Source organism: Thamnophis sirtalis, unplaced genomic scaffold (genome assembly GCF_051295495.1).
Source record: "Thamnophis sirtalis isolate CommonGarterSnake01/CBP01778 unplaced genomic scaffold, rThaSir2_p1.2 scaffold_10, whole genome shotgun sequence".
Classification (NCBI taxonomy): domain Eukaryota; kingdom Metazoa; phylum Chordata; class Lepidosauria; order Squamata; family Natricidae; genus Thamnophis; species Thamnophis sirtalis.
Window position 1 is genome coordinate 39,195,678 of NW_028261390.1, and position 24,877 is coordinate 39,220,554.

Sequence of the window (24,877 nt, forward strand, 5' to 3'; positions counted from 1 at the left end):
GAACAGGTTATAAAAAGCCTAGCAAGCCCCTTCCTCAGCCCTTCTTCTCCACCAACATTGAAGCATGTGATCACCTTTTCTGTTCAGGACTCAAGACAGGTGGTCCTGTCCACCAATAAACCATCTTTCCAAGCAGCCTCCATGTCTCCAGTGTCTTTTTCCCCACTTGAAGCCATACCCAGAAGGACATTTCTTTCATCAGAACTTTTTAAGAAGAGATTGAACAACAATTTGTCTGAAATGGTGTAGGGTTTCCTGCCTGAGCAACGGTTAAACTAGAAGACCTCCAAGGTCCCTTTCAATTCTGTTATTCTGTTAAAGAAAACATTTTAATAATATTGGACTTCACTATACCTAGTACAGTATTAATATTGCACCTTGACCCTAACTGTATATTTTTTTTATGAATATCTTCTGCTCCTGTCCCCTGTTTTCCCTGATCCTTCCTTGTTCTCATTCTACATGTAAATTCTTATAGAAGATCACTTGTAGGGGACTTTTAAACTTAAAACTTATGTGGGTCTAGAATGTGAATGACTGAACTGATTTCTAGTTTTAGACAGCTTTTATTTACTTTTATTTACCTACCTCCCAACAGCGTTGCAACAGCCCTCCCCTCACTCCTCGAGTCAGTAGCCGAGTTGGTGGTAGAGTTCCCCAGGCTTATGATTCTGGGGGATTTCAACCTGCCTACACTTGGTGAACACTCTGACAGGGCGCAGGAGTTCATGGCTTCCATGACAGCCATGGACTTGACCCAAGTAATTTGGGGTTCAATTCATTCAGCGGGTCACACGCTTGACCTCGTATTCCTTTCGGAGCAGTGGAGATGTGATCTAGAGTTGAAGGGCATTAAAACCTTGCCCTTGTCATGGTCTGATCACTTCCTACTGAGGCTTGACTTTCGGAAACCAATCCCCCACTGTAGGGAGGGGGAACCGATTAGGTGGTTCTGCCCCAGGCACCTGATGGACCCTATGGGATTTCAGACGGCGCTTGGAGAAATACCTGACACTATCGTCCACAACCCGGTGGAGTCCTTAGTCACTGCCTGGAATACAGCGGCGGCGGGGGCTCTAAACCGGATTGCACCTTTGCGACCTCTCCGAGGCAGCGGATCCAGGAGGGCCCCTTGGTTCACCGAGGAACTCTGGGAGATGAAGTGCCAAAAGAGACGCCTAGAGCGCCGCTGGAGGGCCAGTAAATCTGAGTCAGACCGAGCACTGATGAGAGCCTTTATCAGAGCCTATCTCGTGGCAATACGGGCGGCGAAATGTGAGCATTTTGCCGCCCTTATTGCATCCGCTGAATCGCGCCCAGCCACCTTGTTTAGAATAACCCGCTCCCTCTTGAAAGGGAGGGATGCGGATGACCCTTTACAAGGTAGAGCTGAGGAATTTGTTCAGTATTTAACAGATAAAGTCGCTCGGATTTGGACAGAGCTGGACTCCAATTGCACGGTACCAGCCGAGGTACCGGGGGAAGGTCTTGAGCATACTTTATGGATTGAGTTTCAACTTGCTTCTCCTGAGGAAGTGGACAAGGCCATGGGAGCGGTGAGTGCCTCCACTTGTATACTGGACCCGTGCCCCTCCTGGCTGGTCTCGACCAGCAGGGAGGTGACACGTGGCTGGATCCGGACGATTGTTAACACCTCTCTCCGGGAGGGAATTTTCCCGCTCCTCCTAAAGGATGCGGTGGTGAGACCCCTCCTGAAGAAACCGTCTCTGGACCCAGCCATTTTGAGCAACTATCGTCCAATCTCCAACCTTCCCTTTGTTGGGAAGGTTGTTGAGAAAATGATGGCCTCTCAACTCCGACGGTCCTTGGATGAAACCGATTATCTAGATTCCTATCAGTCGGGTTTCAGGCCTGGTTACAGCATGGAAACTGCTTTGGTTGCACTGATCGATGATCTCTGGCGAGCCAGGGATAGGGGTCACCCCTCTATCCTTGTGCTCCTTGACCTCTCAGCGGCCTTCGATACCATCGACCATGGTATCCTTCTGCGACGGTTGCAAGAGGTGGGAGTGGGAGGCACCGTTCTTCGATTGTTCTCCTCCTACCTCTCGGACAGGTCGCAGTCGGTGTCGGTCGGAGGGCAGAGGTCGACCACAAGGCCCCTCAACTATGGGGTGCTGCAGGGCTCGGTCCTGTCCCCCCTCCTATTTAACATCTACATGAAGCCGCTGGGTGAGATCATGCGCCGGCACGGGATTAAGTACCACCAATACGCGGACGATACGCAGCTGTATCTGTCTGCCCCGTGCCAACTCAGCGAAGCAGTAGAAGTGATGTGCCAGTGCCTGGAGGCTGTTAGGGTCTGGATGGGAGCAAACAAGTTGGCACTCAATCCAGACAAGACCGAGTGGCTTCTGATGTTCCCTCCCAAAGATTGGCCAACTATTCCATCTCTCAGCCTGGGAGGTGAAACTATACGCCCCTCAGAGAGGGTTCGCAATTTGGGAGTACTCCTGGATCTTCAGCTGACTTTAGAACACCATTTGTCGGCTGTGACCAGGGGGACCTTTGCCTAGGTTCGCCTGGTTCACCAATTGCGACCCTACCTGGATCGGGAGGCCCTTCAGACAGTCACTCACGCCCTTGTGACCTCAAGACTGGATTTCTGTAATGCACTCTACATGGGGCTGCCCTTAAAGAGTGTTCAAAGACTTCAGTTAGTCCAGAATGCAGCCGCGCGAGCGATTGTGGGTGCACCAAGGTACACCCACGTCACACCTATCCTCCGCGAGCTGCACTGGCTACCCATTAGTCTCTGAACACGCTTCAAGGTGCTGGTCGTAACCTATAAAGCCCTACATGGCATCGGACCTGGGTACCTGAGAGACCGCCTCCTGCCGATTACCTCCCTCAGACCGATAAGATCTCACAGGTTAGGTCTCCTCTGGATTCCATCTGCCAGCCAATGTCGGCTGGTGACTCCCCGGGGGAGAGCCTTCTCTGTTGCAGCTCCAGCCCTCTGGAATGACCTCCCCGTGGAGATCCAGACCCTTACTACCCTCCCGGCCTTCCGCAAAGCCACCAAGTCCTGGCTGCTCCAGCAGGCCGGGGGGCTTGTGAAACATCCAGCCCCACGGAAATTGTGAATGTTGTGTTTTTAAAGTGTTGTCTTTGTCTATTTATCCCCCTTCCCTTGTCTTTTGTGAGCCGCCCGGAGTCCTTCGGGAGTGGGCGGCATACAAGACAAATAAATACAAATACAATACAAATAATATTGCTAAAACTGAAAATAAGTTCTGGATTCAAAAATGCTCTCATCTCACCCATAGTGAGTTCAGATCAGAATCCAACATAAATTATGTATAAGGTTTCTAGAAACAAATAGAGTAACTCTACAGTTCTAGAAATCAGGAATATTTACCAGTCTGACAGATAATCAGATTAGCAACCTACCTAAGAAAATCAGGAAGTCTAGGCAGTTCAAATGAATATAAAGGTTTATTGCAAACATATGCTTTCTACAAAAGTCTATTCTAGTAACACTCAAAGCAAACAGGGATAGATATGGAATTCAAGGTGGACTTAGATCTCTTGTGGGTGTGAAGTGATTCAAGAATGATTACGGGCTTGATCCTTCCTTCAGGTTCAGTCTGGTCACTCCCTACACTCCCCAGCAATATGAGCCCAAAGAATTAGATTCTTTTAAGTACATCTGTGAACAAATCTGTGAACAACTGTATTCAAATCTGAGCATAGTATTTACCAATAAAATCTACTAAAATCTGTAGAATAACATGTGTTCATTCCTGCAGATTTAGTACGCAAGCCACTTGTTCTATATTTAATAAGATATGAAGCCCTCTAGGATACAGATACTAAGGTATCTGTATCTAGATAGCTTCAGGTTCCTTTCCTTATTTATGATGAAAACTAGAGAACATGCTGTGTTTCCATCTGACAGAGAATAAAATAGACAATTGGTCTCTCTAAGGGGAGCAAACTTAGCTGTTTAAGAATTAACTCTTCCACATTCCTGCACTCAAAATAGAATGCAAAAACTATGCATCCTTAGAGATTTTGCTCATCTTGGCATTTGTAGTGGATAAAACCATTTTGTTTTTAAAAGGGGGAATTAAAAGACTATTGTCATCTAACTTGAATGACTTTCAGCTATAATTCCTTGGTGCTGCGTGTTAAACTTTTCTTTGTAAAAATCTGACTTTCATTGTAGTTGTATTATGGGCTCTCTAATTAGACTTCTGTCACATGTGTCCTAAACTGTGTGTTTAATCCCCTTCTGGATATGCTCTATGGATTAGGATTTTCCAAAATAAGGAGATTTTAAAAACATAGTGCACTGTGTGGGGATTTAATTGAAAGATCCAATCCTCTTTAAAACATGAAACCCTATACTAGATGACACTAATTCCAATTTGTAACAAAATCAGGAAAAAAGAGGGGAAACTCCAGTGGTTATGCATAAATCCAAGTGGGAGCTGGACAATTTAATAACACCAGTTATTAGAACAGTCTTAAAGGTAATCCCATTAAAGCTATCCAACAGAGTAAGGATATACTTCTGAAATCTGCTTTGAAAGCAGACCGGATTATTAAAATAGAATGTGAAGTAGCTTCATAATAAACCTAATATCTGGATTTATGCCTAAATTTTGTTTTTAGTGAAAATGCTTGATAGATTAGACAAAAATATCATTTGGACTCAAAGTGGGTTCTGAGAATCATTAGAATTGTTTTCACATTGATTAAAGTTAACAGAAAGCCTATTCATGTTGGCCCATGTTTCTTTTATAACCATATGAAACAACTATATGAAAAAAGTAACTTTTCTAGAATATCTGATGAATTGGTTAATTTCCCTAAGCAATTAGTAAAAAGGTGTTAGTGCTTGACTATAACACTTCAGAACAATAAGAGGAAGTGTTGAAACTGGAATAATTTCAACATGAGTTTAAAAATGTACTCTATAAATTAGCACTTGGCTCTGCTCAAGTAGAACTATCTCTACATTAATTCTGCAGAGAACCAGAGTTTACTAAGAAAATAAAAACAAAAGTTATGAAAGCATTTTCTGTCTGTTTACAGAACTAATCAGAACTGCTAAGTTGGGACCAAAATGAACAGGTAAAAGCAAAGAAATCAACCTGAATAGTACAATAAAGGCTCATAGAAGCCTTAAAAACAAAGTAGTTATTTAATTCTTATTCCAAGGCCTTGACTTATTTATAACATGTAAAAAGATATGGCTAGTTTGTTAGGAGATCCTTTTAACCACTACAACTCCATTAAGTCGTGTATATATTCTAATATACAATGTCTGCATTGCTCAAATTTGCTTATGTGAGGACCTATTCTCATTAATGAGCTTGGTTTAAATTAAGCAATCCTGGTACTGTCAGCTTCTGCTTTGCTATCGCTTCAGCTGCCGTGAAACGGGGAGGGAGGGCATGGTATTTGGGAGGGGTTACTCATTGTGCTGGTGGAAGGTTCTGGAGTTCACCGACTGATCGGACTACGCATGCGTGGGTGTTTCCCGCCAGGTCTAACGGCACCGACATTCCATCTTCGTGATGCCTTTTGAAGTTATCTTGCACCTGACACTTGGAAGACTTATGATTGGACTGGGACTATGATGCCAAGGGGTGGGGAATGGGCTATTCTATATATCAATTGCTTTCGCGCCTAATTAATCAGACTTCGCTACGCTTTGCCTTTTAACAATTCTTAATTAGTAAAAGTACATTTGATTTTCCACACATGGAGTCTCGTGGTCTTTCTTTCCTAATTAATTAATGGAGAGGAGCTGACAGTTAGCAAAGTCTCAACAACACCCTACCAGGAGAATACAATCTACCGTGGAGGGTGAAACCTACAAGAAGACAAAACAGAGAAAATGTCTTCGCAAGCCAGCAATGGGGAAAAGGAAAAAGAACCCACTGATATCTTATTTCCTGAAGAGTTGGCTCAGCTGGAAATAACGAGCCCTGCGAGTCCCCCCCCCCGTTGGTCCTTGTCGGTGGGACAAAGAGAAGATGGTGCAAACTGGGATGCGGCCGTTACCAGAAGAAAACACCAGGAAAGGCCGTTTGAGGCGGGGGCCGAACGAAGACCCCAGGAAAGAGGTCAACCTGATTACTTGGAACAGAGGTACTCTGGGCAAAGATTCGGGGAGGGAGAAAAGGCCGAGAGGGGGTGGGAGCAAGAAAACCCACGGGCAGCTTCACCCCCCCAGCCAGGGGTGCTGCCAGACCAGGGACCCCACCCCCCAGACGACGCAGAATGGCTAAAGTCCCCCCCCTTAACTGTAAAGTATGATGGAAATCCTAAGAAGCTGGGGTCTTTCATCATGCAGGTTTATAATTACATGGAAATCTATGGGCCCGATTTTGAATCAGATACCATGAAAGTGCGCATGATTTTGCTTGCTTTGGATGACGAGGCCTCTGACTGGGGAACAGGCTTGCACCAGACCAACTCCCCCCTCCTGAGGAATTTTAAGGGAGTTTATGGGAGCGTTCAAGAGGCGATTTGATGCCCCCTGACTGAGAAACGGGGCAAACTGAAATTTATGACCCTCACGCAGGGGGACAGGCCGGTATCCCAGTACATTCAGGAGTTTCAACACCTGTGTAATTACATGAGGGGATGGAGTGAAGAAGCCCTTTTGGACAAATTTGCTTTGGGCTTGGATGAAGATATTTATCAACAGTGTTAATCGCCACCTTCCCAAACGCCTAACAGTTTGGTTTGAAAACGCAGCTGATATTGAACTGGATTTAATGAGACTCTGATGTGCAAAGGAGGAGAGGGAGAAGCAAAGGGAGAGAGCAGCGAGATCTTCCCCCCCCCCAAGCCGCAAAACCCCTTTCGGAGTGAGAGGCGAAGGGAGGGGAGGCCCCTCTGGAAAAGCCAGACCATTTACCTGCTTTCGTTGTGGAAAGGGAGGCCATCGCGCGCCAGAATGCCATGCTAAGCTACCCTCGACCACCCCAAACCCCTCCAAACGGGAGGGGAAATCCGGCAAGTCCCCAGACAAGAAGAAAAAGGAAGCCACGTTCGCTGTGGATTCCACCGCCCCGCAATTCAGCCAGGCCTTGGAGGGAGAAGCTGACGTCTCCACCAGCTCCTCTGATGACTCTGATGACGACGCCTCGCCTCGCTGGGTGAGTTCAAACAAAGGCCCTATGCTAATCCCAATAGAGTTGAGAGTTCCGCCCAATGGGGGGCCAGAAAGCCTTCCCGCCCTCCTTGACTCAGGATGTTCCCGCCTCTCTTCGTCTCGTCGTCCTCCAACGTGCTCACGATTCCAAATTGGCGGGTCACTTTGGTTTCGTAAAAACTTTACATCTCGTAAAGAGGCAATTCTGGTGGCCCTCTTTGAAAAAGGACATTGAACTGTATGTTGCCAGTTGTCCGGTTTGTGCGGCCGCTAAAAGGCCACCTGGAAAACCGCAAGGGCTGCTCCAATCTGTGGCACGGCCTGTTGCCCCTTGGAAAGAAATTTCAATGGACTTCATTGTCGAGCTTCCTGAGAGCCAGGGGCACACCATCATTTGGGTCGTTACGGACTTATTTTCCAAACAAGTTCATTTTATACCTTGCCACAAGATTCCTTCTGCTAAGGCTCTCGCTAAACTCTTCATTTCCCATGTTTACCGGTTGCATGGAGTGCCTGATCGTATTATTTCTGATAGATGTGTCCAATTCACCTCAACCTTCTGGAAGGAATTTCTTAAGCGCATTGGCTCCGCCCAGGGCCTTAGCTCCGCCCACCATCCTCAGACTAACAGGGCCTGTGAAAGGACTAATTCTGTTCTAGAACAGTACTTACGTTGTTTCATCAATTATCAGCAGGATGATTGGGTGGACTTGTTGCCGCACGCTGAAGTGGCCTACAACAATTCTGTTCATACCAGCACTGGTTTTACCCCTTTCCGGGTTGTTTTTGGTCAGGACTTTGTTCCTATTCCTGAGTTGCCTCGTGACCAACCGCAAGTTTCTTCCGTCGCTGACTGGAGTGAGCGTCTCAGCCGTGTTTGGCCTTTGACTCTTGCTACGTTGGATGCTGCTCATCGCGCTCATAAGAAACAAGCTGATAAGAAGCGTACGCAGCCGTATCAGTACAAGGAGGGTGACCTGGTTTACTTGACCACAAAGTTCCTTCAGACCACACAAAAATCCAAAAAATTGGGACCTAAGTATGTTGGTCCTTTCCCCATCATCAAGATCATCAATCCTGTTTCTGTTCGTTTGCAGCTGCCTAAGCATCTCAACCGTGTTCATCCCGTGTTCCACGTTAACCTCATTAAGCCTGTTCATGTTTCAACTTTACCCTCCACCTGCTCCTTTGTTGATTGATGGTGAACAACACTTTGAAGTCCGTGAAATTCTGGACTCCTGCAGGCGGCGTAATCGCGTCCAGTACTTAGTGGCTTGGAAACATTTTCCCCCCTCCCATACGGAATGGGTTGACAAGTCCCATGTTCGTGCTCCCCGGCTGCTTCAGAAGTTTTATGCTGCTTATCCTGACAAGCCTTAATTTTCTCTTCCCCACCCCCATTTCTCTTCTGTGTTTTGTTGTTCATCTGTTTGTTTGTGTTTTTTTCGTTTTACAGGCCTGATCGCCTTTTTCCGGGGGATGGCCGGATGTCAGCTTCTGCTTTGCTATCGCTTCAGCTGCCGTGAAACAGGGAGGGAGGGCATGGTATTTGGGAGGGGTTACTCATTGTGCTGGTGGAAGGTTCTGGAGTTCACCGACTGATCGGACTACGCATGCGTGGGTGTTTCCCGCCAGGTCTAACGGCACCGACATTCCATCTTCGTGATGCCTTTTGAAGTTATCTTGCACCTGACACTTGGAAGACTTATGATTGGACTGGGACTATGATGCCAAGGGGTGGGGAATGGGCTATTCTATATATCAATTGCTTTCGCGCCTAATTAATCAGACTTCGCTACGCTTTGCCTTTTAACCATTCTTAATTAGTAAAAGTACATTTGATTTTCCACACATGGAGTCTCGTGGTCTTTCTTTCCTAATTAATTAATGGAGAGGAGCTGACAGGTACTGTCTAAAATGTTCTATCCATACAGTAACTATATTACACACACAGAGAGAGACAGAGAGACAGAGACAGAGACATATGCATATTATTGGAAAGAGTAAATCAATGGAAGTTCAGATACAAATCAACCACAAAGCTTAACATAAATCAACACTGACAATCAGTCCTCAGAGACTATCCTATTTAGTTACAGGATCAAAATTGAGTTGGTCACAGAGGTTTAGTCTTATGAGATTTTGGACTCATGCTGGAACACATCTTCAGGAAGCTACTCTCTATAAGAATGTGAGCTTTGGGCTAGTCTGTTTGTTGTGTTTATGTCATGCCTGTTTTATGTGGCTTTTTGATGTCAATTGAGGTGTGGATGGCTGGCCATTAAGTCATTGGATGTTTCCTTGACTACCAAGCCCCCCTCTTCCTAAGTATTTGATAAGATAGTGGTAAACCAGCACTCCTGTTGACTGGTGGAGGGCTGTTTCCCAGGCTTCAATCACTTCCATGGGTGTTTTTGTGTTACTTGTCCAACAATCTTAAAAGCTGCAACATTGAATGTATGTTCTTGTTCATTGAAATGTGATGCTTCCAATGATTTTGGGTCTCCTCATCTGAGCGCTCACTTAAATTCTTGCAATGTGGTGCTTAACTTCCTTTCTGTCTGTCCCACATAGTCTCAGTGGAAATCCATGCAGGGCATCCAGTAGATTACATTGGAGGTATCTCCCTCTCTGTCAGATGCTACTTCATTTAATAATCAGGAAAGAAACCACTCAACTCCATTTGCTTGAAATTAAGTGTACTTTTACTAATTACAAACGAATAGTAGCGAAGCAAAGCTGAATCTGGTTAATTAGGCGCAAAAGCAAAGAATATCATGTATAGTTCAATCCCCTCCCCTTGGCACCCCAGTCCATAGTCCAATTACAATTCACCCAACTGTCAGGTGGGAGATATCTTCAAAAATCATCACCAGGATGGAATGCTGGACAGTTAACCTTGGCAGGAAACTCCCTTCCTCCGCATGTGCAATGAGATGGTCAGGCCAGCGTCTAGAATCTTCCTCCAGCACATAATGATTCCCTTCCCAAATACCATGCCCCCCCCCCCCCGTTTCAATGGCAGCCGAAGCAGCAGCAAAGCAGAGGCTGACACTCTCCAAGTAGTCTTTACAATGAATAATTTGTCCTCATTTGGTAGTCTTTGGGTGGTATACAATGCCCACTTGCAGATCAAATGTTTTTGATATATGGCAGGGTGTGCTATATGGTTGGTCTTGTACCTTGTTTCTTCCTTTCTCTCCCACCGTGTTACACAGAGATCATATAACAAATGATTGTGGGTATTCATTCTGGCCCCCTTTCTGCCTCTGACACAGAGCCTTCCCCAGACTTAAGGATTGACATTCAGTTTTGGTCACCATGATGTAGAAAAGATGTGGAGACTCTAGAAAGAGTGCAGAGAAGAGCAACAAAGATGATTAGGGGACTGGTGATTAAAACATATGAAGAACGGTTGCAGGAACTGGGTATGTCTAGTTTAATAGAAAGAAGGACTAGGGGAAACATGATAGCAGTGTTCCAATATCTCAGGGGTTGCTACAAAGAAGAGGGAGTCAAACTATTTTCCAAGGAACCTGAGGGTAGAACAAGAAGCAATGGGTGGAAACTAATTAAGGAGAGAAGCAACTTAGAACTGAGGAGAAATTTCCTGACAGTTAGTGTCAGCACTCCTCCATTGAATAATTAGGAGAGAAAACCACGAGACTCCATTGATAGAAATCAAGTGTACTTTTACTAATTATAAATGATTAGAAGCGTAGCAAAGCGAAAGACTGATTATTTAAGCGCGAAAGCAAATGATATATAGAATAACCCATTCCCCTCCCCTTGGCATCCCAGTTACAGTCCAATCATAATTCTCCCAAGTGTCAGGTGTGAGATAACTTCGAAAGGCATCACCCAGATGGAATGTCGGTGCCGTTGGCCTTGACGGGAAACCTCCTCCGCATGCGCAGCAAGAGGGGCAGCAAACTCCAGGATCTTCCTCCAGCACAATTAGTATTCCCCTCCCAAATACCATGCCCCCCTCCCCGTTTCAATGGCAGCCGAAGCAGCAGCAAAGCAGAGGCTGACATCCGGCCCTCCTCCGGAAAAAGGTGGTCAGGCCTGGAAAACGACAAAACACAAACAAACAGACAAACAACAAAAAACAGAAAAAGAAAAATAGGGGGGGGGAGAGAAAGTCAGGAATGAGAGTTCTGCTATCCGGATAAACAGAATAGAACTGGCGGAGCAGCTGGGGGGCCTGGAGATGGGACTTGTCCACCCACTCGGCATGAGATTGAGGAAAATGCTTCCAAGCCACCAGGTACTGAAGGCGGTTCTGCCGTCTACGAGAGTCCAAGATTTCCCGAAACTCAAAATGCTGCTCACCATCAATCAATAGGGGGGCAGGTGGCGGATCCACTGGCGGACGCAAAGATGAAAAACGAACAGGTTTAATGAGATTAATGTGGAAAACAGGATATACACGGTTGAGGTGCTTGGGTAGCTGTAAGCGAACCGAAACAGGATTGATGACCTTGATTATGGGAAACGGGCCCACATACTTAGGCCCCAACTTTTTTGATTTCTGCGTACTTTGAAGGAACTTTGTGGATAGATAAACTTGGTCACCCACTTTGTACTGATAAGGTTGAGAACGTTTCTTATCAGCCTGTTTCTTATGCGCACGGTGCGCAGCATCCAAAGTGCGAAGTGCCAAAGGCCAAATGTGCCGCAACCACTCACTCCAGTCGGAGATAGACGAAACCTGTGGTTGCTCTAGAGGAACTTTGGGAATAGGAACAAAGTCCTGGCCAAATACAACACGAAAAGGGGTGAATCCAGTGCTGCTATGTACAGAATTATTATAAGCCACTTCCGCGTGTGGCAACAAGTCCACCCAATCATCTTGCTGGTAATTGATGAAACAACGTAAATATTGTTCTAGAACAGAATTACTCCTCTCGCAAGCCCCATTAGTCTGAGGGTGGTGGGCGGAGCTTAGACCCTGGGCGGAGCCAATGCGTTTAAGAAATTCTTTCCAGAAGACGGAGGTGAATTGGACGCCCCTATCAGAAATTATGCGGTCAGGCATGCCATGCAAGTGGTAAACGTGAGAAATGAAAAGTTTAGCAAGCGCCTTCGCAGAAGGGATCTTAGGGCAAGGTATGAAATGAACTTGCTTGGAAAACAAGTCTGTAACCACCCTATGACCGTGTGCCCCTGGCTTTCAGGAAGTTCGACAATGAAATCCATAGAAATCTCCTTCCAGGGGGCGACAGGGCGAGCCACAGTCTGGAGTAAACCTTGTGGTTTCCCCAGCGGGTGCTTAGTGGCTGCACAAACAGGACAGCTGGCAACATAAAGTTTAATGTCCTTCTTCAAAGATAGCCACCAAAACTGTCGTTTCACAAGATGCAGTGTCTTCACAAAGCCAAAGTGCCCCGCCAACTTGGAATCATGTGCCCGTTGGAGAACCATGAGACGAAGAGAGGCAGGGACGTAAAGTTTCGCTCCAATGCATGGCAAATCGTCTCTCATTGTGCATTCACCTTGATGCTGCTGGAACCAATCATCCTGAGGAAGGGCCTTTTTGAGGTCGGAAAGGAAATCTTGAGACACGTCCACCTTAGTGCGTGTCTGTTGCCTAGTAAGAACAGGAGCAGCGAGGCTGGATGCGGGAACTACGGGTTGAACAATACTCAGCTTAGAGCAGTTGTACTGAGGGAGTCTGGACAAAGCACCAGCCATGAAATTCTTCCCCCCGGGATGTACTTAAGTGTGAAATTAAAACGATTGAAATGCTGAGCCCATCGCATCTGCTTAGGGGAGAGTCGCCTGCGAGTCCTCAAAGCTTCCAAGTTCTTATGGTCAGTCCACACCTCAAACGGGTGTTTAGCGCCCTCCAGGAAATGGCGCCATGTGGTCAAAGCCCAACGTACAGCAAATGCCTCTTTCTCCCAAATCGCCCAACGTCTCTCTGTCTCTGTGAGTTTACGGGAGGTGTAGGCACAAGGTTGTAGATTACCTTGGTCATTCGTCTGAAGCAAAACGGCTCCCACTGCCACGTCGCTGGCATCAGCTTGAACGACAAAAGGCTTGTCCATATCTGGATGCTTCAGAACTGGCTCTTCGGCAAAAAGTCTCTTCAACTTCTCAAACGCAGCTTGACACTCCATGGTCCAATTCAACGGTTTGCTAGGTTTAGGTTTCGGCCCACCTTTGGACTTCAACAAATTAGTGATGGGAAGTGCAATTTTGGCAAAAGAAGGGATGAACTGACGGTAGAAATTAGCAAAACCCAAAAATTTCTGCAATTGCCTCTGTGTGCGGGGCGCCTCCCACTCAGTGACCGCCTTGACCTTAGCGGGGTCCATTTCCACCCCTGCGGGTGAGATGCGATACCCAAGGTAGTCTATCTTCTCCAGGTGAAATTCACATTTGGATAACTTGGCATAAAGTTCCGTGGCTTGGAGTTTCTTCAGGACAGTGCGGACCAACTTGACGTGGTCTTCATATGTTTGCGTGTAAATAAGGATATCATCTAAATATACGATAACGCCTTTGTAAAGGTGGTCATGCAAAATCTCATTAATTAGCTGCATGAAAACTGCAGATGCCCCCTGCAGGCCAAAAGGCATTACATGGAACTGGAAGCACACCAGGGGGCAGTTGAAAGCAATCTTCCACTCATCTCCCTCCTTAATTCGGACTCTATAGTATGCCTCCCTTAAGTCCAGTTTAGTAAAAATGCGGCCTTTTCCCAGTTGGGCCAGCATGTCCTTCATCAGAGGCAAAGGGTAGAGATTATGAGAAGAGATTGAATTAAGGTTCTTAAAATTAACACATAAGCGCAGAGAGCCATCTTTCTTCTCCCTGAATAGTACAGGGGCCACCACCTTGGGTCTGGCTGGTTCAATGAAACCCCTTTGTAAGTTTTTGTCAATAAACTTCCTCATTTCCTCCATCTCCCTGGGCGACATAGAGTAAATTTGGGGTTTTGGAAGCAGCACTCCAGGCAAAATCTCGATGGAGCAGTCAGTGCTCCTGTGGGGTGGAAGCTTATCCGAAGATTTTTCACTAAAAAAACCCTTTAAGTCCCAATATTCTTTCGGAATCTTTTCCTCCCCCTCAATTTTCTCCTGGCCCCTGGCGGCCAATGCGGGGCTCAGGGGCGTTGGCATCCCCGTCTGGAGCTGTGCTGGTCCAGATGCGCAGCCACCCCTCCCTCCAGTTAATGCGAGGGTTCCATTTACGAAGCCAGGGGAGTCCCAAAATAAGGGGTCTGTCCATCCCAAATGCCACAATAAAAGAGATCAATTCCACATGGGTGCCCATTTTTATCTCTAGGGGTTCAGTGTAGAAATGGGCCGGGCCTCCCCCTGCAATGGATCCATCGATTTGGCAAAAAAACAATAGGGGTTTTCAAAGTCCTCAATTTTAAGCCCAGTTTCTCAACCATTGCACGATTAATCATACACCTAGAACAGCCTGAATCGAGTAGAGCGGAAAGCCGCTCCGTCTCCCCACCAGCCAGCACCCTTAACTCAATTGGGATCAACATGGGGCCTTTATGTGAACTCACGCATTGAGGCGAGCCGTCGTCATCGGAGTCATCAGAGGAGCTGGTGGTCACGTCCGCTCCCGCCTCCATCTCCGGCTGTAAACGCTGGGGGGGTATTTTCGGCAGCGAGTGCAACTCCCTTCTCCTTCCCCAGGGCCTTGCTTGCCTTCCCTTTTCTCTTGGCAGGGGTTTGGGCAGGCGGAGGAAGTTTAACACGGCAATCCATGGCGCGATGGCCTCCTTTTCCACAACGGAGGCACATGAAAGGCTTCTCTTTGCCGGCGGAGCTTCCCTTCCCTTCACCCCTGATGCGGAATTGGGCCCTTTGAGCTGGGGGGGGGGTGATCTCTCTGCTTTTTCCCCTTTCACACGTTGAATTCTAATCAAGTCTAGTTCAACATCTGCTGTATTTTCATAGCCAGCAGCAATTCGCTTAGGAAGGTGTCTGTTAACGCATTGTTGGTAAATGTCCTCATTTAATCCCAATGCAAGCTGATCCTGAACCTCTTCAGCCACTGGCTTATTTCCCTGTTTTAGGGCCATAAAATTCACCTTCCCTCGTCTCTCAATCAGTGGGTCATCAAACCTCCTTTTAAGTGCAGTCATAAAGTCATTAAAATTCCTCAGGACAGGGGAATTACATTAGTATAAGCTCACCATCCAAACGGCCGCTTTTTCTTCCAAAGAAAGTGAAACTATTTGCACTTTCATCTCATCTGACTGTAAACCTTGGCCATATTTTTCCATATAGTTGCAAATCTGCATGATGAAAGGACCCAACCTCTTTGTATCACCGTTATATTTTACTGGTAAGGGAGGGACTTTTGCACTTCTGCGTCTTCTGGGGGACCCCCTACTCTGGCAACAGCCCTGGCTGGGGGTGGGGAGACTGTTTCTGGGTTTGCTTGCTCCCATCCCCCCTCGGCCTCTTCACCCTCCCTAAATTTATGCAAGGAGTACCTTTGTGCAAATTCTTCCGTTTGCTCTCTTTCCATTTCTCTCTCCCGGGACTTCTGCTCGGTCATAGTTTCTTTCCAGTCTGCTGGGGTTTTCCTTTGTTTCCGTCTGGTGACTCCTGCATCCAAATTCTCATAATCCTCATAATCCTCTTTTAGCCCCACTCCCAAAGTCCATCGGGGCCGAACCGCAGGCTTCTCTATCCTTAGGCCAGCTAGCCTTTCAGGTAAAGTTGGTTCTGCAGTTTCTCTTTCAATCTCCTCATCATCGCTTGCTTGCAATGACATTTTCTCTGTCCTTCTTGTGAGTACACCCCCCACGGTAGGTTGAAAACTCCTGGTGGGGTGTGAATGAGTCTTTCGCTTACTGTCAGCACTCCTCCATTGAATAATTAGGAAAGAAAACCATGAGACTCCATTGATAGAAATCAAGTGTACTTTTACTAATTATAAATGATTAGAAGCGTAGCAAAGCGAAAGACTCATTATTTAGGCGCGAAAGCAAATGATATATAGAATAACCCATTCCCCTCCCCTTGGCATCCCAGTTATAGTCCAATCATAATTCTCCCAAGTGTCAGGTGTGAGATAACTTCAAAAGGCATCACCCAGATGGAATGTCGGTGCCGTTGGCCTTGGCGGGAAACCTCCTCCGCATGCACAGCAAGAGAGGCAGCAAACTTCAGGATCTTCCTCCAGCACAATTAGTATTCCCCTCCCAAATACCATGCCCCCCTCCCCGTTTCAATGGCAGCCGAAGCAGCAGCAAAGCAGAGGCTGACAGTTAGAACAATTAATCAGTGGAACGGCTTGCCTCCAGAAGTTGTGAATGCCCCAACACTGCAAGTCTTTAAGAAGATGTTGGATAGCCATTTGTCTGAAACGGTATAGGGTTTCCTGCTTATGCAGGGGGTTGGAGTAGAAGACCTCCAAGGTCCCTTCCAACTCTGCTATTGTATTGTATTATTGTATTATTCTCCCCCCCCCCACCTTACTGCCCAAATCTGCAGCCAGCTCCGCTCTCCACTGGCAGGCCACAACATTTATCTGTTTTGACGCAATGTACATCCTAAGATATGTTTTTCAGTTACATGGACCAAAGTAAAATCCTGTGCTCAAGAGAACAATAGAATGTATGCCTCACAGGGAGCATATCAATGCTTACTCTTTCTCATTTTTTCTTCACACCAACCATGTTCCCTTATGCCCAAGCTCTTCTTTATCTTTTTAAATGGGCACATTTCCAAATAAAGCACTGAAATACTGATTCTTGTTATTATTCTCTCGTTGTAAAATTGTGTAAAGGGGATCCAGCTCTATATGTTTGCCTGTCTCTTAGTAAGATAATTCTCAAAAACAACACACATTTGATATGTCAGGAAAAGAGTTCAGAAATGGGTTAGATCCAGCCTGAGGCTATGGAGAAATATATGGCAATTCATCATTGCAGAAGAAATAGATGGACAGTGGCTCAAAATACCGCCAATTGCTCAGTTCTTAGTCTTTATCTCGGTACATAATGCATAATGGAACATATGTAGCTCAGCCTAACGTTACATGTACACATACATGGATGCAGATATTTTATTTCATTATGCAAAACAAAATACAGATGCATTCCATGAAGGATTTAAACTGTGAATTAAAAAGAACTTGAGACAACATGCTTTGCATGATTTCATTATTTTGCAATTTTCTAACACTTTTTATGGAACCTAGGTGCTCCATATGAATACTTTTGAAGAGGTTCTGAGCACTACAACCAAATTGCAAGCCCATATTCAGCTCTGGAAATGTACATGGTGCTTTCTGTCAGAAAATGGACTCCTTTGCACTCCTGTATGAGCAATTATATAAAAACTTTATAGAGATGGAACCAATCTCTATACGTATTATTTGTAACAGGCTTTAGAATAGAATTTAGAATACAGGTAATCCTTGACTCATGACCACAACTGAACCCAAAATTTATGTTATTGAGTGACACATTTGTTAAGCAAGTTTTGCCCCATTTGGCAATCTTTCTTACTAGTTGTTAAGTGAATCACTGCAGTTGATAAATTAGTAACCCAGTTAAATGAATCTAGCTTTCCTATTGACTTTGCTTGTCAGAAGGTCTCAAAAGGAGATCATGTGACCTTGAGACACAGAAATGGCCATAAATCTGACCATTGTTGGCAACTGGTGGTCATGTGATCAAATTTCAGATGCTTGGCACCTGATGGTCAGTTGCCAAGCATCTGAAATTTGATCACGTGATCATGAGGATGCTGCAAAGGTTGTAACTGTGAAAAATGATCATAAATCACATTTTTCAATGCCATTGCAACTTTGAACGGTCACTAACTGAACTGTTGTAAGTCAAGAACTACTGTAAACAGTAAATAAGAATAAAATAACACCAACATGACAATTATTGTCCCCTAAACATGTGGGAAAAATAGCTTTTAATAACTAGTATTAATCTAATCCTATAAACTTTTATTCGGTAACTCCAGGTTAAAACAGATTATACTTTATAAACAAATTATAGAACTTAATTAATGTGGTGATTAATTGGTGGTTAATTAAGTAGTGTAGTTATATTATACAGTATATGGTCACACAGTCAGCCAGAGGTTTATACTGGATTTGACATTTTTGTCCACCTATCATGTCCTTCCAAAGGACCGGAAATAGGTAGATGTTTAATAATATTAAAGGTATTTTTGCATGATTTAAACTGTTTCAAATAAACTTTTGCAGTTGACTGATGGTGATTTTGCCAATACCGATGACATCCTCCAAATGTTTTGGAATTGTTCCCAATACTCCTATTACTACTGGTATTATCTTTACATTTTTGTTACATCCATTCTACTTATTTTTGCAGATTTTGATATTTTATGATTTTCTCTAATTCTTTCTTTTCTCTTCTGTTGCCTCCAGATATTGTAATGTATACTATCCACATTTTTTGTGTTTTTTCACCAACTACTGTTATCTGGGATGTTGTGTGGCAGATACTTATCTGTTTAAATTCCAAAGTCCCAGAGCACTTCAGCTTCTTTATTTTCTGTTCCTGTTTTGTGATTGTTATGGTTAGTCATACAGTCAGCCAAAGGTTTAGACCAGAGTTGGCATTTTTATCCACTTATCAAATCCTTTCCAAGGACCTGGTATGGCAGATGTTACTGTCCGATGGTGTAGGAGGTTTTGTTGCAGGATGTAAGCTTTTGCAAAGCTGAAAAAAAGCCATTATCATCATTATGAAGGGAAAGTACACAAGGGTGAAAGAAGACAAAGAATATTTTTTAAAATATATATATAGATAAATTTTATTCACTGCATGAAAAGGGTAAACCATATATCCAATTGACTATTATGAAAACAGACCGTTGAGTTGGATGAGCTTTTTCCAAGTTTCAGCTTGGTCCTTATGTTGTTACCTTTATTTTTCTCAATCAGAATATTTTTCATTTCATGGATTGTGTCAAAATTGTGTCACTTTTATGTAGGTGGCATATGAGTGCACATATAGAGATACAAACATTATGGCTATGGCTACTTATGGAGGAAAGTGTGACAAAAAATACAGAAACAAGAGCCAATATAATACATGCAATATAAGTAGAAACAACAACAGCAAAGAGCTCATGAGATAGATGTGTTTCTCTGGCATCTTAGTACAATTAGTCCTGAATACTAATTCCTATAGACAGTCTATGGTGAGGGACTGAAACTTAGAGTTCTTGGAATAAAAATCTCTGATTGGTTCAATAGCAAATGACTTTTATTAATCGTCTTTACAAGACAAAAGCGATTTGTGAAACAATTTGAGCTTTAGATTTGTAACTTTTCACCCCTTTTTGACAAAACAGATGCAGTAACAACCAGAAATGTCAAATTCTTGGCAATGTAGAAAGAATCCAGTCTGAAAAACTCTTTCCTAACATTTACACATATGGGAAACAGAATCTTGACACAAATTCACACTTCATAAAATCCATTTCAAGCAGCACTATTAACTTTTGCTGCATATTTTTAAATAAAAAATCTATATTAGTCATTCTGAATTTACAACACTTATTAACACTGCAATAGGAATAGCTACAGAATTTGAAATGAAGCCAATTTTTCTACTGGGTTCTTAATATATAAACTGCTTTGAAAGGACTGTGTGTTCAAAGGTAACTAAAAATACTTTAAAGTGTTAATGTAAATTAAACACATTTGGCCTAGAATCTTGAAGTGCAATTATGACCCAAATGCACAAAAGAAGAAATTGGCAAACTTGCAGAGAAATACATACCCCTCTCACCTAATATTAAATATTTATCTTTTAGAAGATGAGCTCAGCTTGAGAAACTCTTTACCTTTTACAGTAAAGATAATTGCCTGAAACTATTTTTAGGTAATGTGTAGAACTAAAGTCATTTTGGGGGTAAGCAATTCTTTCTCTGAAGAATAGAACAGAAGAGAATGGCAGTTGGACTTACCTGAACTGCATGTTTCGAGGAAAGGTGTGGGAGGAATAACCAATGGGTATTAACCCAGCCCTCTTGCCTAGGAGACTGAGGTAATCTTTTGAGGCCACACCTACGGCCTTCCTCTGACTTCCCCAGATTAACCGATGGATCGTAGCAGCATCTGAAAGGACAGCCAGCACATATCCTTCCTAACCGCTATAGCTGAACCTGGACTCGCTCAGGCCCCCTAGGCGCGGGGCGCCCTGTGCAGGGGGGGAAGTGACTCCTCCCACACCTTTCCTCGAAACATGCAGTTCAGGTAAGTCCAACTGCCAATTTCCGAAGAGAAGGTGTGGGAGGAGTAACCAATGGGACATACCAAAGCTAGATGTCCTGGGAGGGATTAGACGGGCCTGAGCCCCCTGGAGAGTCCAGGACTCTCTGCAGTACCCTCCTGCCGAAGGCAGCCTCCGCAGAGGTGTAGGCGTCTAGTCTGTAATGCTTAATAAAGGGAGAAGGAGAGGACCAGGCGGTCGTTCGGCAGATCTCCTCTATGGGTGCCTGGGTGGACCAGGCTGCTGAGGTGGCTGCACTTCTGGTGGAGTGCGCTATGATGCCCTCTGGGACCTGGAGTCCCCGTGCCCCGTAGGCCTGAGATATGGCTGCTCTAATCCATCTGCTGATGGTGGCCGGAGAGACCTTAGCATTTTAACACTGGATATTGGGACAAGGGGGGAGCGTTCATCCCCCCCCCCGAACTGTAGAGAGGGCGGAGACCTGTCACCTAAGGGTACTGGTGGCCAGACCCTTCTCGTGACCTTCCTGGAGGAAGTCCAGGACCTGTGGAACAGAGGCCGCAGTTGGGCGGAGACCTTTAGCTCGGCACCAGTCTGCAAAGGCCACCCAGGAGGCGTTGTAGATGCGGGTGGTAGACTGCCTCCTGGATGCCTCAACTGTCCTGATGACACTCTCGGAGAATTGGGCCTCCCTTAGTTGTTCCCGCTCAATTGCCAGATGGTCAGATGAAGCCAGTCTGGATCCGGATGGTCTAGAGACCCCTGGTGCAGGGACACCTCCCCCGCTGGGATCCTCCAGTGAGGAGCTGTGGATAGGTCCACGAGGTCTGCCAGCCAGGGACGGCGAGGCCAGAAGGGAGCCACCATTATTACCTCCGCTCCCTCCGTCACCACCCTCCTCAGGACCCCGGGAATGAGGGGAAGGGGGGAAAAGCGTAGAGAATACCTGGTGGCCATCTGCATCGAAGGGCGTCCGTGTCCATGGCTCCCTTGGTCGGGAACCTTGATATGAATTCTGGCAGCTGGGCGTTCTGTGGGGTCGTGAAGAGATCCACCGTCGGATGTCCGAACCTCTCGCAGATCTGTCGGAAGATCACGGGATGTAGTTGCCACTCTCCGTTGTCGACCGTCTCCCTGCTGAGCCAGTCTGCCTGTTGGTTTTCTGTTCTGGAGATGTGTTCCACTCTGATGGATTGTAGGTGCCTCTCTGCCCAGTTCCCCAGTCGTAGGGCTTCGTCGCGGAGAGCCTTGGAATGGGTGCCGCCTTGTCTGTTCACATGAGCCTTGGCCACTATGTTGTCCATCAGGACTAGTATGTGATGCCCGGTCACTGTGTTCTTGAAGTGACGGAGGGCCAGGTGGATGGCTCTGAGCTCCAACCAGTTGATGTTGTTGCGCAGGTCTGTTGGAGTCCAGCGGCCCTGGGCGATCTGGTTCTCCAGGTGGGCCCCCCAGCTGAAGAGACTTGCGTCTGTGGTGAGGATCTTTCTTGTCGGTTCTCTGAAGAGGCATCCCCTGTTCAAGGCTGGGGAGAGCTACCAACGGAAGGATAGCCACACCTGGGGTGACACCCGGATCCTGAAGCTGGCGTCGCTCGTCCCGGCTCTCTGGTAAGGGAGTAGGAACCACTGGAGCTCCCTGGTGTGTAGTCGAGCCCACAGCACGATCCCTATGCACGAGATGAGCTTCTCCAGGGAGTCTGGAAAGAAGAACTACAGGGACAGAGCATAACTTGTGAACCTCATGGATCATTTTAATAATGCTGTCCTTGCGATCCTGGGACAGGAAGACCTCCCCAGCCACTGAATCTGTGATGGATCCCAGGTGCAGGAGCCTGGTGGAAGGCGCCAGGTGGCTCTTCTCCAGATTGATGGAGAAATCCAGGGCCCTGAGGGTGTCGATGGTGGTCCCCAAGTCCTGCTTAGCAGAGTCTGGAGATCTAACTAGAACGAGGATGTCGTCTAAATAGCAGAACAAACGGACTGGGAGAGAGCGCAGGTAGTCTGCGGCTGCTGCTAGCACCTTGGTGAATGTCCTGGGGGCTGAGGCTAGCCCAAAGGGGAGGGCCCTGTATTGGAAGTGGTTGCCCTCGTGGGAAAACATAAGGAATTTGCGGTGTTCCGGGGCGATTCTGATGTGTAGGTATGCCTCTGTGAGATCAATAGAGGCTAGGAAATCGCCAGGACGGATGCCCTCCAGGATGGATTTTAGTGAGGCCATCTTAAATTTGCGGTATACCACCCTGGAATTAAGGAGTTTAAGATCCAGAATGGCTCTCCATCCCCCTTAACTCTTGGGGACTAGAAAGAGGTTCGAGTAGAAGCCGGAACCTTTCTTCCCCTCTGGGACTCTTTCAATGGCCCTGTCTAGCAGATGTTTGATGGCCTTGGCCTTAAGGGCCCGCTTGGTCAGGTCAGTGGAGGAGGCAAAGGTGCGGAACCTACTGGGGGGGGAGAGAGAGAAACTCCAGGTGTAGCCCGAGCCTTACAGTCTGGAGTACCCACTCATCCAAGGTGACACATTCCCAGGCATCCGCGAACAGGGAGAGGCGACTGCCAATGGGGTGATCCAGGGTTGGATCACTTGAACCTGCAGAAGGGGCGACCGCCTCCTCCTCGAAAGGGCCGCTTGCCCTGCTGACCCCTGAATCTGTCTCTCTGGAATTGCCTATCCTCCTGCCTGTGGAACCTGGGGTTCTGGTACCTCTGGTTCTGGTTCTCCGCGTCGGGTTGCCTGAACGAGGTTCTTCTGGGGTATGGCGCATGACGGAAGTCTGAGCGCCTGGTTGTCTTTGGGAAGACCTTCCGCTTGTTCTTATCCTCCACGAGGATCGGGTCCAGCGCTGTCCCAAACAGCTTCTACCCGGTGTAGTCTGCCCCTGTTAGGTGCCACTTCATCCGGGACTCTGCCTGTCAGTGGCGTAGCCAGAGCAGACGCCTAGACACTACTGAGGAAGACATAGCGCAGGAAGCATACTTTACCGCATCCAGCGTGGCATCCACTGAGAACTGTGTGGCTGCTAGAATCTTCAAGATATCCTGCAGCAGGCAAACCTCTGAGGCCGGAGTTCTGTCCCTCAGCTGCTCCAACCACAGTACCGTGGACCTGTTGAAGAAAGAAGCCGAGGCGGCCGCCCTAATGGCCCAGGTGATGGCCTGGAACGTCTTGTGCAGAACAATGTCTGCCTTCTTGTCCTCCGCCTTGAGACAGTTGGCGGTGTCTCCTGTGATGACCGCTGAGGCTGAGGTTAGGGTGGCCACCGGATTGTCCACGTCAGGTACCTGGAGAGCTTGGGCAAAGGTCTGATTAAGATTGTAAAACTTTCTCTCATTTCCCCCTGGAGTGGGGAAGGACCCTGGCTTTACCCACTGGGACTTGAGCACCTCCACGAACATTTCTGGCGTGGGAATCTCCTCCTTAGCCACAGGAGGTCTATGGAAGGGCCCCTTCTTCTTTTTACCTTTCCCAGCCCCAGATGTCTCAGCTACAGCCTTAGGATCTGGTAGGGGATCCAGATCTGCTGTGGCAGATGCCTTGCGAAGTAAGGAACTGAATAAGGAGGGGGGAAAGAGGCCTGCGACTGTGAAATCATCCTCTGCCTGGGGATCTTCATCCTCTGAGAACCCCACCTCCTTTAATTCTCCCTCCTCTAGATCGGAAGCCTCGCTAGCCGTGGATGGGGAGGGAGACCTGGCCTCCCTGGCAGCTGAGGTGCTGGGGCATTCCTGAGGGCCCCTGGTAGGCTCCTGTGGGGCCCTGCTCCTGGAGCTCTGAGGCTGCTGGCTTAAACTAGAGGCCATTACCTGGGCCAAGGCCCTAGCCAGCATGTCCTGGAAGCTGTTAGTGATATCAGGCAGGGCAGGCTGGAGCTCTGGAGGCTGTAGAAATTCCCTGGGTTCAGGGGATAGAGGAGCCAAGTGAGGCCTGGCTGGACTGGTGGCCCTGCACCCAAAGGGAACCGCTCTCGACTCCGCTGGGGGAGCAGGCGAAAGGGGGGGCGATAGAGAACTGTGCCCTCTATGGGAGCCCCTTGGTGAGGCTGGAGATGCTGCTTGGGCCTCAACCCGGGCTGGAGGCCTGCGGGGAGATCGTGATCTGGAGCGGGAAGGGTTGATGGTCACCCTGAACTCCCTGGACAAGGCCCTGGTCGTCCTGGCCTCCTTCCTGGGGGCTGCCTTCTTGGGGGCCCTGGCCTTATCCCTCCTCACTGGGGATCTCCCCCTGGGAACCGGGGAAACGCGCCTGGAGATTCCTTCATCTGGGTCCGCACCCCCTGGGGCCCTGGGCCTGGCATCCCTGCTCCTAGTCGCCTCCGCCATTACTTACAGTTGTGGTGCTGACCAACCTCCTCCTTTCTGCAGCCGGCTGCAAGGGTGGATTCTAGCCCTCGAGATTTGAATCCGCTCTTCTGGTCTTCTGCTGCTGGTTTGTGGACTCAGCTGCCGGCAGGCACAGCTCTGGAAAACCCCCCGGATCACCGGCGGGGTAGAGCCTAAAGGAAGCCTCTTCCGGCTTCACTAGTGCCTTTT

General features: G+C 47.0%; 1 protein-coding gene and 1 long non-coding RNA gene across 3 annotated transcripts in view; both read right to left on the reverse strand.

Annotated features, from left to right (window-relative positions):
• The window catches only part of SPRY1 (sprouty RTK signaling antagonist 1), a 503,195-nt gene that overhangs the window by 16,218 nt on the left and 462,100 nt on the right, over positions 1-24,877 (reverse strand). The gene's annotated exons all lie outside the window — the stretch shown is intronic.
• LOC148043863 (uncharacterized) overlaps positions 18,505-24,877 on the reverse strand; it is a 21,110-nt gene continuing 14,737 nt past the window's right edge. The window contains exon 3 of the long non-coding RNA XR_015697821.1: positions 18,505-18,827. This is a non-coding gene — a long non-coding RNA (uncharacterized LOC148043863). The remainder of the gene's footprint in view (positions 18,828-24,877) is intronic.